At 43.1% G+C, this 12,500-nt stretch overlaps 1 protein-coding gene across 2 annotated transcripts in view; it reads right to left on the bottom strand.

Moving 5' to 3' along the window:
- ssbp4 (single stranded DNA binding protein 4) overlaps positions 1-12,500 on the bottom strand; it is a 104,748-nt gene that overhangs the window by 23,768 nt on the left and 68,480 nt on the right. The window lies entirely within an intron of this gene.

Below are 12,500 nucleotides of genomic sequence, written 5' to 3'. Positions count from 1 at the left end.
CACAAATAGAGCAATTACTGATAACTGATGAAGATATGATTATTTAGTCAGAGATCAATTATTTGATGTACGACACAAAACTATCTACTTCTGTACAGTATTTAATTTAACAGTTTTTATCCTATATTTAGCTGTATATGTATCAGTCCTTACATCGGCATTGAAACAAACTAAACATGCTTATTAATACAATGTGAAAAATAAGCGATAAATACTCTAGATCAAGACTGTTACTTAGAATGTCGAGAGTTTAATGTGTCAACCTGTCAGATAGGGCTCGCCTAGGTTTCACAGTGATGCAACTTACATGAACCATTTGATATCCTTTATGCTAAGTACTGTATATCGTGTGTTGCATCGATGGAGGACACCCTTAGAAATGTTCTTTGTCAAAACAACCAAACAACAAAATCAAACAAAGCATTTCACAAGATGAACTAGTACATTTGAGAGGGATAGGGTTAGGAACAGTAAGACTCATTGATATAGTATGAACTGCTCTATATCTAATCCCAAGTGGATCCCTCTAAAATAATGTTCCATCTGATCTGCTGGCCAACAAAATAAATTGTACTTGCACACAAACAGCAGCACAACAATATTCTTTTATGTCAACAATCCTTGCCAGCCCATCACTTTTATTACTCAGACAAGCCTCATGCTTTGGGGAATTTTGTTAAATTCCTAGCCGTGTTTAGGTCCACCTTGATATCGATGAATAGCATTAAAAGGTAAATCAGTGCCATGATCTTTATTCATACAATTCCTTTATTCCTGCATGCAGCCCCAGTTTGACTATGGCCTCCAAAATGTATTCCTGGTAATGTTTCCATCATCCTTGCTCTCAATTATAATGATTTTCAACATCAGGGAGAAGACAGCTCACTGCTCTGGTTTTCATCTGAGGCGGTGATGCTGACAGGCGCCGTTTGGTCATGACTGCTCTGTCAGAGCTCGACATTCACACATGGCCGACGCGATGAGACGAGGAAACAAAAAGTTACCCATTTCCAGTTAGGATGTGGAGCCGGAGGAGGATCCAACAGGGTGGAAGATGATAGAGCCCTCCTTCCACACTGACACCGTCTTTATAGAAGAAGCAGTGATGTTGGATGTACGCTATATGATTTAAAGCAACCTGTCTTTATATTTGGCAATGTTTCACTTCTCAAAAGGTCAAAACACTATAAACTGCAGTTTGAATCCGGTCTGAACAACTTTAAGACCTATGCTCATTCTTTTTTCTTAACCTTTTTTAAGTAGTTTTAATTACCTGGAGGTGGCAGAAAAGCAATGTGCTCACATGAACCACAAGACAAGGCTGCAGGACAGTTAGCACAACAGTGAAAGAACCAGAAGCTTTAATAGCTATACTATTCTTTTTTCCCCACACAATCTATGAGCTATCGAAACAACAATACTCTGAATAAAATGTACAAACACACATTCACACACACATTCACACGCACATACACACACATATACCATGTATACATCACTTTAGAGGACATTACATTGACTTACATGCATTTCCTGGAGACTTATCCTAACCTTAACCATAACCAACACATGCCTAACCCTAACCTTAACCTTACCCTAAACCTAACCAAGTCTTCATCCTAAAATTAATGATCCCCCTCATGGGGACCTCCAATTTGTCCCCATAAGGGAAGCGAGTCCCCACACGTGACTATGTAAACAGATTTAGGTCCCCACAAGTATAGTAATGCTAGACCACACACACAACACGCACGCACGCGCGCGCACACACACACACACACACACACACACACACACACACACACACACACACACACACACACACACACACACACACACACACACACACACACACACACACACACACACACACACACACACACACACACACACACACACACACACACACACACACACACACACACAGCTCTCCTCCTGTCCCTCCCCCCACTGTAACTAGAGCTTCATTCACTTCCAGAGCAAACAATCCCTCGGCTGACCTGCACGGCCCAGACACTACTAACAGAACCGGGGCCACGAGGCAGGACACACAGACACACGGACACACACACACGGACACACACACATGCACGCACACACACACACACACACACACACACACACACACACACACACACACACACACACACACACACACACACACACACACACACACACACACACACACACACACACACACACACACACACACACACACACACACACACACACACACACGCACACACACACACACAAACCTTCCTTTTAGTCTCCACTGTAGACGAGCATTGAGAAGTCAAGAGTATCTACCAGGAAGTAAAGGAGAGTACAGCTAACTGGCTACTAGCATTGCCCCCAGCTTTACAAAATGATTAATGCTAATTCAACTTTAAAGTCATAAAGTACAAAATAAACATTACATCTGACTAAATCTGAATAAACAGATTTGAAGGGAATGATTATTTTACTGCCCTTTTACTTTGTCAAACTTTGGAGGGTCCTTGTAGCCTGCTGGTCAATTAATTTAAAAGTAATTGAATCCATTAATCAACTAGCACCTCTAGGGCTCAGGATCAAATAAGGGCAAACATGCCAAATACATATCTAAGAAAGAGACCTCCAAGTAGAAGCTTTTCAAAAATATGTTCAAACTTAAATGGTCGGATCCCATTGTTTTGTTGCTTGTTTCAAGTCTGTTATGAAGGGAGCGAACCCATCATCAGCTCGGATCGCTGCGAAATACAAACGCAATATATTTGTTATCAAGATGAGCGCTGTGAACTCTGACAGAACAATGAGATTCTCAATAGATGCTGATTGTCAGGGGGTGTTTTCTCTCTCTGAAGGTCAAGAACGTTGCGGGTCGAGTTGAATTATCCTGGCGTGTGTTTGTATTCCTTGCAAACAGGGTTTATTTAAAAGAGAAAGCCATCAACCACCAATCAACAGGTCTGTCTGGTGTTTCCAACATTTCCAAATGTTGGCCCGAATACCTTTAAATGAGACCTATCGAACAAACAAGTGTGAAATGAGTTTGACCTCAACTGGGCGCGATGAAGAGTATAATTGTATGCCGTGGGCAATGGGAGAGCAAAAACAATATATCCTAAATGCTGAATATTACAATCAGCTAACCAGCTGTGGCTCGCAGAGTATTATCTACACAGCGAGATAAAAAGAGAGGATGTAAATGTATTTTCTTTTTAAAGAAACGGAAGAGAAGACGGGATGATCGGCAGGGAATCTCAGGAAGAAGAAGAGGAGGAGGAAGAGGGAATGGAAGTGTTGCTTGGCTTGTGTGGCGAGTTTGTGTGTGTGTGTGTGTGTGTGTGTGTGTGTGTGTGTGTTGTGTGTGTGTGTGTGTGTGTGTGTGTGTGTGTGTGTGTGTGTGCGTGTGTGTGGCTCCCTGCCTCAACCAGCCAATGAGGCTCCACAGTACTCAGGTGAAGCAGCAGCAAAAGGCCCCTTCTCCTAGTTGCCATGACAACCCCGACCTCAGCTCCTGCTCTCCAGTGCCCATTAAAACCCTCAGGCCGTCAATCATCAGCATGGCCAGGGAGCACGGAGAGAGAGAGGAAGAGAGAGAGAGGGAGAGAGAGACAGAGAGAGGGAGAGGAAGGGAGAGAATAGAAAAAAAGGAGAAAATAAAAGGAGAGAAACAGAAACAGAGATGGAGTTTAAAGCAGCCTGTGGCTTTTGATAGCTGCCCAGTATCTCCCTCTCTCTCTCTGCACACAAACACACCTGATACACAATTTGTGCGTGGTGTTAACGCCTCACACACACACACACACACACACACACACACACACACACACACACACACGCACACACACACACACACACACACACACACACACACACACACACACACACACACACACACACACACACACACACACACACACACACACACACACACACACACACACACACACACACACACACACACACACACACACACACACACACACACACACACACACACTCACACTCCTGTGTCCCTCTCTCTCTCTATCCACCTCCATTAAAAAAAATCTGAGCTGCACTTCATGACATTATCTTCCTTCATTTCTAACTGAGAGCCGTCTTCATTCCGCCTCCTGATCAACTAAGGATGCTATTTGTTTTCTATACAACATCCTCTCTCTTAATTCTGCAGCCATCCACACCTTCTCCTTCATATTGGAGACAGAGCTTCTGGATCAATTACGTGTGTGGGAGAGAAACTCCCTCTGGAGGGAACTTTGGGATTATAACCTTTGCAGACCATTTACATGCACACAAACCTATACACACACTACAGGAAGGGGAACGCCCAATAGCAGAAGAAGGCCTCATTAATAAAACCCAGCCAGCTTAAGAGATATAATTACAATCACAATAATGTGAACGTCCATAACTCAAAGATATTTAGTTTACTGTCATAGAGGAGTAAAGAAACCATAGCATGTTCACATCTAAGAAAGTGGACTAGTTGGTGATCCATTTCATAGTTGATAGCTAATTGAATTCTCCCTGCAGCTCTACTGCTCGCTAACAAATTAGAGCAAAAAGCTAAATACAAATCTTAATAAGTAGACATTTTCACAATTTGAGCCTTTTTGATATGATAAACATAAAGTAATACATTAAAAGGTTGGGTGGTATGGAAAGGTTTTTGGACAGAGGATGCTGTACACACTGTAAAGTCCCCTGAGACAAATGTGTCATATTGGGTTATATAAATATCATCTGATTTGATTGGGTATTTTAAAAGTCTTCTACATGCATTTTTGTACTTGGCCAAAAGATACTACACTGTTTATTTCTTATATTTGAAAAAAAGGGTCTCTCACCATTCAAGCCGAGGATGTTAAAAGTGCACCTATTAGCGTTTAGCTTCTGATTAGCCTAAGTGTGTCGTAACAAACGGACATGTTTTGAATCATGTCCTCTACCAGAAGGGGTCTGCCCTGCTCCTGGTCGTGCTCCTCTCTCTCTGGACGGCCCACAGACAGTGAGTGAGCGCCTCTATCTGTCCGCTGATCAGACCTCGGCTTGCAGGGGGTAATGGATCTGCTCTTATCTGGGCCCAGACAAGCAGGCCAACACACTGCTACCTGCTGGCCACAACAACACTGATACCGACCTGTTAGTGTGTGTGAGTCAGAAAATGTGTGAGTGTTTCTTTCAGATCGCAAGTGCTCAGCTTGACTGAATGTTGTGCAGTCTTCACACACACTTTATATATCTCCACACACACAAACATAAAAAGGTGTCCACACTGGTATACCTAAGGATCTGAACACAACGTTTTCACACACACCTTTCCATCAGCTTTATTCACACAATGCCTCTTTGTGTCTACTTCATTCTTCTGGTTGTACCGGCTACATTCTTTGTCTGTTACACAACAAAAGTGAATGCTGCTGAAAAAACAAGTTGGCGCTGTTAATGTAAAGAACTTGTCCTTGATGCGAAAAAGACTGCGAAGAAAGAGGCTAAGTTAGAAGTAAATACCATGTTAAAGAAATGCAGGAATAAACAGGAATGTGTACATTTGGTGAATGATATCTCAATGCTGTGTGCATACATGACGTTTCTGTGGCTTGCAGAACGACTTGCACACAAACGGCTGATTTCATCCGTAATCTCTAAACTAAACCAGCAATTCCCCTCCGAACTGCTCCCAACTGTCATCGCCATCACCCTCTCCTCCTCGACTCCCTCATTTGTCCTCCTGTCACAGCCCTGTTTCTCCTCCTCTTCCCTCGGCTTCAAGTGCTCCAATAACTCTGTCAGTGAAGTCAACTCTATAAAGATTAGCGAGGAGGCAGGAGTGTGTAAGCAGGGCTGAAAGACGCGGCTAATCGTTGGAAGACGGAGAGCTGACGGGCCGCTCTCCCTGGACTCCCAATCCTACAACATGGAAATTCCCTCACACACACACACACACACACACACACACACACACACACACACACACACGCACGCACGCACGCACGCACGCACGCACGCACGCACGCACGCACGCACGCACGCACGCACGCACGCACGCACACACACACACACACACACACACACACACACACACACACACACACACACACACACACACACACACACACACACACACAGCGAATAATGCATCAGAGCATACTGTATAATTTAGACACACACACAAACACACACATGTGCCATTGCCTTCCCACAGCTCCGGCAGCTGTTATGTCAATCAGGTGAATTAATTACCGGTAAACAAATCTGCTTGGGATCCCCCAGCAGAACACACACAAACACAAACACACACACATAACCCTCCTCCCTTTTCACCGCCTCTGTCTCGTAGCGTCTCGGCCCCAGCACCAGGGCCCTGGGAGCCTGCGCTTCCTCCCAGCCTCCCAGGCAGCGCTCGGAGCTGAAGCCCAGAGGGGAGGCGCTGCATGGGGGACGGCGCCGGGCTCTCCCCCCTCGCTGCCCCGGAGCACCTGCCTTAACTCCCGCTGCGGCCTCTGAGGCTAACCAATCAACCTACTGCGATTCACACTTACTACCTGACAGGAAAACACACACATTCTGGAGTACAGATGGCATACAAACACACATGTGTGTGCACACATGTAAACACAGCGACACCAAGGATGATAATAATCATACGCAGAAACACACACACTCCTGCCTCCGGTAAACCTGATATTGACGTTATGAAGTAGGGATCCATACCACATGACAGAACAAACAACACCAAATAAATACATAAAAACAAGCAAATAAAAAACTGAAAAGTCTGATTTCACTTTCCATGTGAACAATAGGACACTTAATACGTTTAACTTATTGTCCTAGTTTTAATCGTCGGTCCTGTTTGATGTCATGACATCAAACAAGTTGTTCATTGATGAGATGTGGGTGTCTTAGTCAGGGGAAGAAACATGCACAGGACAAACATCCAAGTTTACAAATCATATTCTAAGAAAATACTTAAATAAATAATCAATTCATTATTTGATATTGATAATGAACATAATCTCCATCTGCAGCACTAGCACAAAAAGACTGTTGAAAGCATGTCATAACAGTAAGAGTTCAACTCAATCCAACTCGGAGCTAAAGTATAAACTAAACCAAAGGGACACAGCATGCATAAAGTATTGGCGGTGTCGTTAGTTAATGACCAAAGGTTGGTGATGGCCTGCTGCTCGCTCTGGTGACCCTTTCTAACACAGGTCCCCCCCTGCTGGCACTGCTCTTTAATTACACACACAATCACACACACACACACACACACACACACACACACACACACACACACACACACACACACACACACACACACACACACACACACACACACACACACACACACACACACACACACACACACACACACACACACACACACACACACACACACACACACACACACACACACAGATAGATATGAAGCCCCTGCCTCCACTGCCCGTGGCCTTTCACTCCCTCATTAGGCAGTTGGTGTTGGGTGGAAAGCCACCAGAGGACCAGAGGACAGGGTGTCACGATGACGCTCATACACACACACACACACATGCAAACACATACACACTTTGAATGAAAGAGGTAGACTTCCGCATGCACTCAAAGCTATATGCCTAATTGAAGATTATTAATGCTGCTAATTAGGGAATAACAGAATGCTCAGTTGGAGCTTGGAGACCAACCCTGTGTGAAAAATACAGCTGAAGTGTCAAAGGTGTGCAGGCGGTAAAGAGAGGGAGAAGAGAGTTAGGGTAAAGGATGTTATCATGCTCTATCTCCTGTCCCTAAAATAACTGTCTGGTGTCACAATAGTCTCGCAGAGGAGTGTGCTTCCTCTCCAGCGGGGCTTCAGTCTCGGTCAGCTCTGCAGGTCAGAGGGCTGTAGATCAGAGCAGGTAAATCCTCTCAAAGGTCACTTTGCAGGTGATGGCAGGCACTTGACACACTGTTAAAAAGCTGTGTATGAGGATGTGATAGGAAGCACTTCGTCTACTTCATTGTCTTTGTCTCCTGGGACAAATGTAAATAAATATGTATGTGTGACACAACTGCAGTGAGTGGCAGGTTCTTGTGTCTGTAGCTCAAAATCAAAGGGCTAGACAGTCTTCACCTAATTTAAGCCAAACACCAAGGAAAATCCATTTTTAAAGAGGCCCTATTATGCGCTTGTGTGTAATATAGGTTGTGTGCATGTAAATGGTCTGCAAAGGCTCAAATCCCAAAGGTCCCTCCAAAGGAAATGTCTCTCACACACACCCCCCCCCTGACTGAAAGGCCTACATTGTACTCCTTTGTTAACTTTAGTAACATCACGATGGGCGGGAAATCTCTGAGCGGTTGACCAATCACAACAGAGCCGGCCAGCTAACCAATCAAAGGAAAAGTAAAGACCCTTTTGAACTTTTTTCAAACATCTCTTAAAATACAATGATGAAACCCAAAAAGGAGCATAGTAGGGCACCGTTTAAAAGAAACAAAGCTAACATCTAAAATCTGCCTCCTAAGACCAGAATGCAATGCAGCCAAAATACGTCTTTCGTGTTGCCAACCAGACGAGATGCGTACTATTTTCAGCGACAAAACCTCAACCTCCATCACCACTTTCATTGTCACTTTTTACACCTACATGTGAACAAAAACCACAGCAGAAGATCAACAGGTTCAAAGCTGCTTTCTTGAGGTTTGTAGAACATCATTGTAGGAAAAGTTGAGGGAAAGCTGGCACCACAAAAGGTATGTAAATCATAAACAATTCATCACCAAAAACACTCCAGAAATGTTGTGTTGATACATAACAGCGTGAGAGGATCCTACAGTGGAATACATTTGCATATACTGAACTTGTGCACACACATACACACACACACTCACACTCAAGCACTTGAGCACGTCAGTATAATTGCGTGTGTATGTACCACACAAAATGACATTTAGCGCAGCAATACCAAGTGACATTTAGATATATGCGCATATATATTTGCTGTACTGTAGATGTAGAAATCCCCATTTAAGTTCCTACATCCTAGAAACTGTACTGCAAATAACGCTGCTGATATATGTGTGTTGTACTTATCAAACAGTAGATATATATTTGCTAGATTTCTATCCAAACTGACAGACTTAATAGGTCTGAACGCCTGCTCAAGCTTCAAAGATTCAAAGGTTTTATTGTCATATGCACAATAGCTACAGCGTAGTTAATGGCAATGAAACAATTAAGTCCCAGGCTCCACTGTGCAACGAACACATACTTAAGAGATATAAGAAAAATACATAAAATACTGCAAAAAACACAAAGGTGCAAATTAAATGCGGAAAAAGAGAAATGCTAAAACTCTGACCATGTAATCGCAATGCTTGTTTTTCACGTGTGTTGAGTCTTATTGCCTGTTTGTCGCGACAGAAGACTCTTTACTCGTGGTTGTTTAAAAGTGCAACAAGCTGTTCTCAACAATGATATCAAAACAGAGGTAGGGATAATCAAACTATGCTCAATTCATTATAATTTTTGTATTCATAATGTACTGAAATTATAGGCTGAGGGGGCGGGACATTTGACCAATCAGAAACAGAGGCGGCACGCTAACCAATCAGAGCAGACTGGGCTCTGGTTTCGGACAGAGGGTAAATAGAGGTGGTATAGCACAGGAAGTATGAGAAAAATGAAGACCTTTTTGGACATTAGAGTCTCAAAATACAAATATGAACCCGAAAATGTGCATTACCGGGCCCTTTAATGAAGCTTATGCTTGAAGCTCTAAAAAAATCAGAAAACATGTTTCATTACAGGGCTGTAAGATGCCGTCCATACATTTTAGCTGCAGCTTATCTAACCTACAGACTCCCTTTCACACTTGCTACTGTTGGAATCAGTTGCAGCTCAAACTTTGCCGAGATGTAATAATATAATATAACACTTTATCAGCCAAACCTCCTACGGGACTATTAAAAATGAAAAGAGTCTCTGGCAACCTTGTTAGCTATATCTACCTCCTCCTTATTCTTTGGCATTCTTTCATATTCTCCCGCTCACTTCTACTTCTTACTCTCACTCTCCTTTTCTCATGTTATGCTCACACAACTGGATTTTATTTCTGCTGAGCGGAGAAGGTGCGAGATGAAAGGGAGAGGGAAGTGGTGGTATATGAGCGCAGCCAGTCGGGCGGTACATATTCCATAATGCCTAAAGCAACACGGAGGACCTTTAGAGTCAGACGTCTTTTAATTACTATATATTATCCTGAATAATGTGGTAATGGTGCACATGAGCTGAGTAAACAATGTGTTAGGGAGACAGCATAAGAGTAACATTAAAGAAAAAGAGAAGAGTTTCGGGATAATGATATTCTTCCGTATTTTAACAATAGATATTGACATTCAGACTCTCTGTGTGTGTGTGTGTGTGTGTGTGTGTGTGTGTGTGTGTGTGTGTGTGTGTGTGTGTGTGTGTGTGTGTTTGGCAACCAACAGAAAACAGACCAGACATTTAAAACCATCTCACGCCAGTCTGATCCAATCGACCCATTTCTATTTTGAGTGTGTGTGTGTGTGTGTGTGTGTGTCTGTGTGTGTGTGTGTGACAAGGCAGGAAGAGGCATTCCCATAGGAGCAGTCCTCCTGAGTGCCAGACATTGGGGGGTTGGGAGTAAGACACACACACACACACACAATTTTGTATCCAAGAGGCCACCTCCACCTCCGAAACGAAAACATAAGATTCAAATATTTTTGCTGAATATAGAAAGCTCTAACACTTGCAGTGATCGGGTTTCTAATGCGTCACACTGTGATACTTCTCGAAATGACCCACATTATAACCAAACATTCATTAAGACAATAACGCAAGTCAGTGTAATGAGGACATCTAGATGCTGTGACACAATTGTGCAAAATGTAACTTTTTGGAGCACTTTTATTTTTTAAATGTAAATAAAAAATAACCAATCAGAGCAGACTGGGCTCTGGTTTCAGACGGAGGGTGAAAAGAGCTACTGCAACACAGTCACAAATAAAGCACTTTTTGAACATTAAAGCATGTACAAATTTCACCGTAGCGACGCAAAATAGAAATATGAACCTAAAAATAAGAAGAATGTGGATCTTTTAAATAAATGCCAATATTTCTAGCCACTTAATTATGAATCCAGCTCTTTAACCGCTTAATTAAACAACCCAGAGTACCAAGGTGTATGCAATCTGACAGATATCATCCATCTTCTCTAAACGCTGCTCAGATTTCCCCCAGGAATAACGCAAATGTTAGTCCTGATCAGCTGTCCTGGACCAGGTCCTGGTGTTAGCCGACTCTTTAAACTCAGTGGCCTTAAGGACCCAGGAGCCAAACACTACCTTACCCTGTCTCCTGCCAGACAGGAGGAGGAGGAGGAGGAGGAGGAGGAGGAGGAGGAGGAGGAGGAGGAGGAGGAGGAGGAGGAGGAGGAGGAGGAGGAGGAGGTGAGTGGAGACAGCAAACCACATTCCCAAGACAATGGATGGTCTGTGGGACTTGCTGAAACTCTCAGGGCCCTGGGGCACTTTGGGGAAAGGGGGAAACGTAGAGGTAGAAAGTCAGAAAGGAAGAGAGAAGGATATTAAGAAGAGTGAGACAAGAGGAAAGAGTCAAAAGTAAATAAAGGGAAGCAAAAACAAAAAGACAGAGTGGCCGTAATAGGGAGGAGGTGTCAGAGAAAGGGAGTGTTGGCACTGTTGTAGGGAACTGATAAGGAGAAAATGGGATAAAGGGGAGGGGGCTGCTTTCAGTTACACAGGGAGAGAGAGTGAGGGGAGAAAAGAGCTGACTGTAACTGCTGTTCCTTTAGTTCACCTTTGAGCACTTTAGTTCAGTCGCTACTCGTGTTTCAAGTGTATGCCACACTTCACGTCATACAAACCATAAGTATCAGCAAACATCTACGTCAACCTCCTACTCCGGGATTTCCCCCAGGAAATAGTTGAGGATAAGTCGTGTGCCACCAATCTTTTATCAGATTTCTGTGTGAAATAACAACACTGTTCTCTAGGTTCATTTTCTGTTTCATAAAAGTGAATTAATCTGGTTTCATAGTTAGTGTAGACTTTCTTTTCACCATGTTGTGGCCTAGCTCCTCTGTGGGGAAACCTGTAATTACAGAAGAAACGGAGTTTTTCTGACAGCTATGCAGCTACAGTACAGTCACTTGAAGCTGAGTCCAAAACACAGGAAGCAAACTAAAGGCAAAGAAATTGGAATATAAAATCCAGCACATACAGCTATACCGTTAATTTGGCTGATTCAAATCAGCTACCTGGTTTAACTTGCAAAAGTAAAAAAAATAAGCACATTTTCCCGATTATGCTTGGTGTTATATGTTATTTTTATCAAACCAAATGAAGGCAAAATGACGTTGGAAGCAGGAGATTTCACTGTACCATACACTTAGTAGTCGGTACAAATACCCGTGAAAGTCTACGATTGTTAATGCAAATATGAACAGTAAAAAGCAAACCAAACACTCCCATTT

Source organism: Pseudochaenichthys georgianus, chromosome 4 (assembly GCF_902827115.2).
Source record: "Pseudochaenichthys georgianus chromosome 4, fPseGeo1.2, whole genome shotgun sequence".
In the NCBI taxonomy this organism is placed as follows: Eukaryota; Metazoa; Chordata; class Actinopteri; order Perciformes; family Channichthyidae; genus Pseudochaenichthys; species Pseudochaenichthys georgianus.
This window is presented reverse-complemented; position numbering and strand designations above follow the sequence as displayed.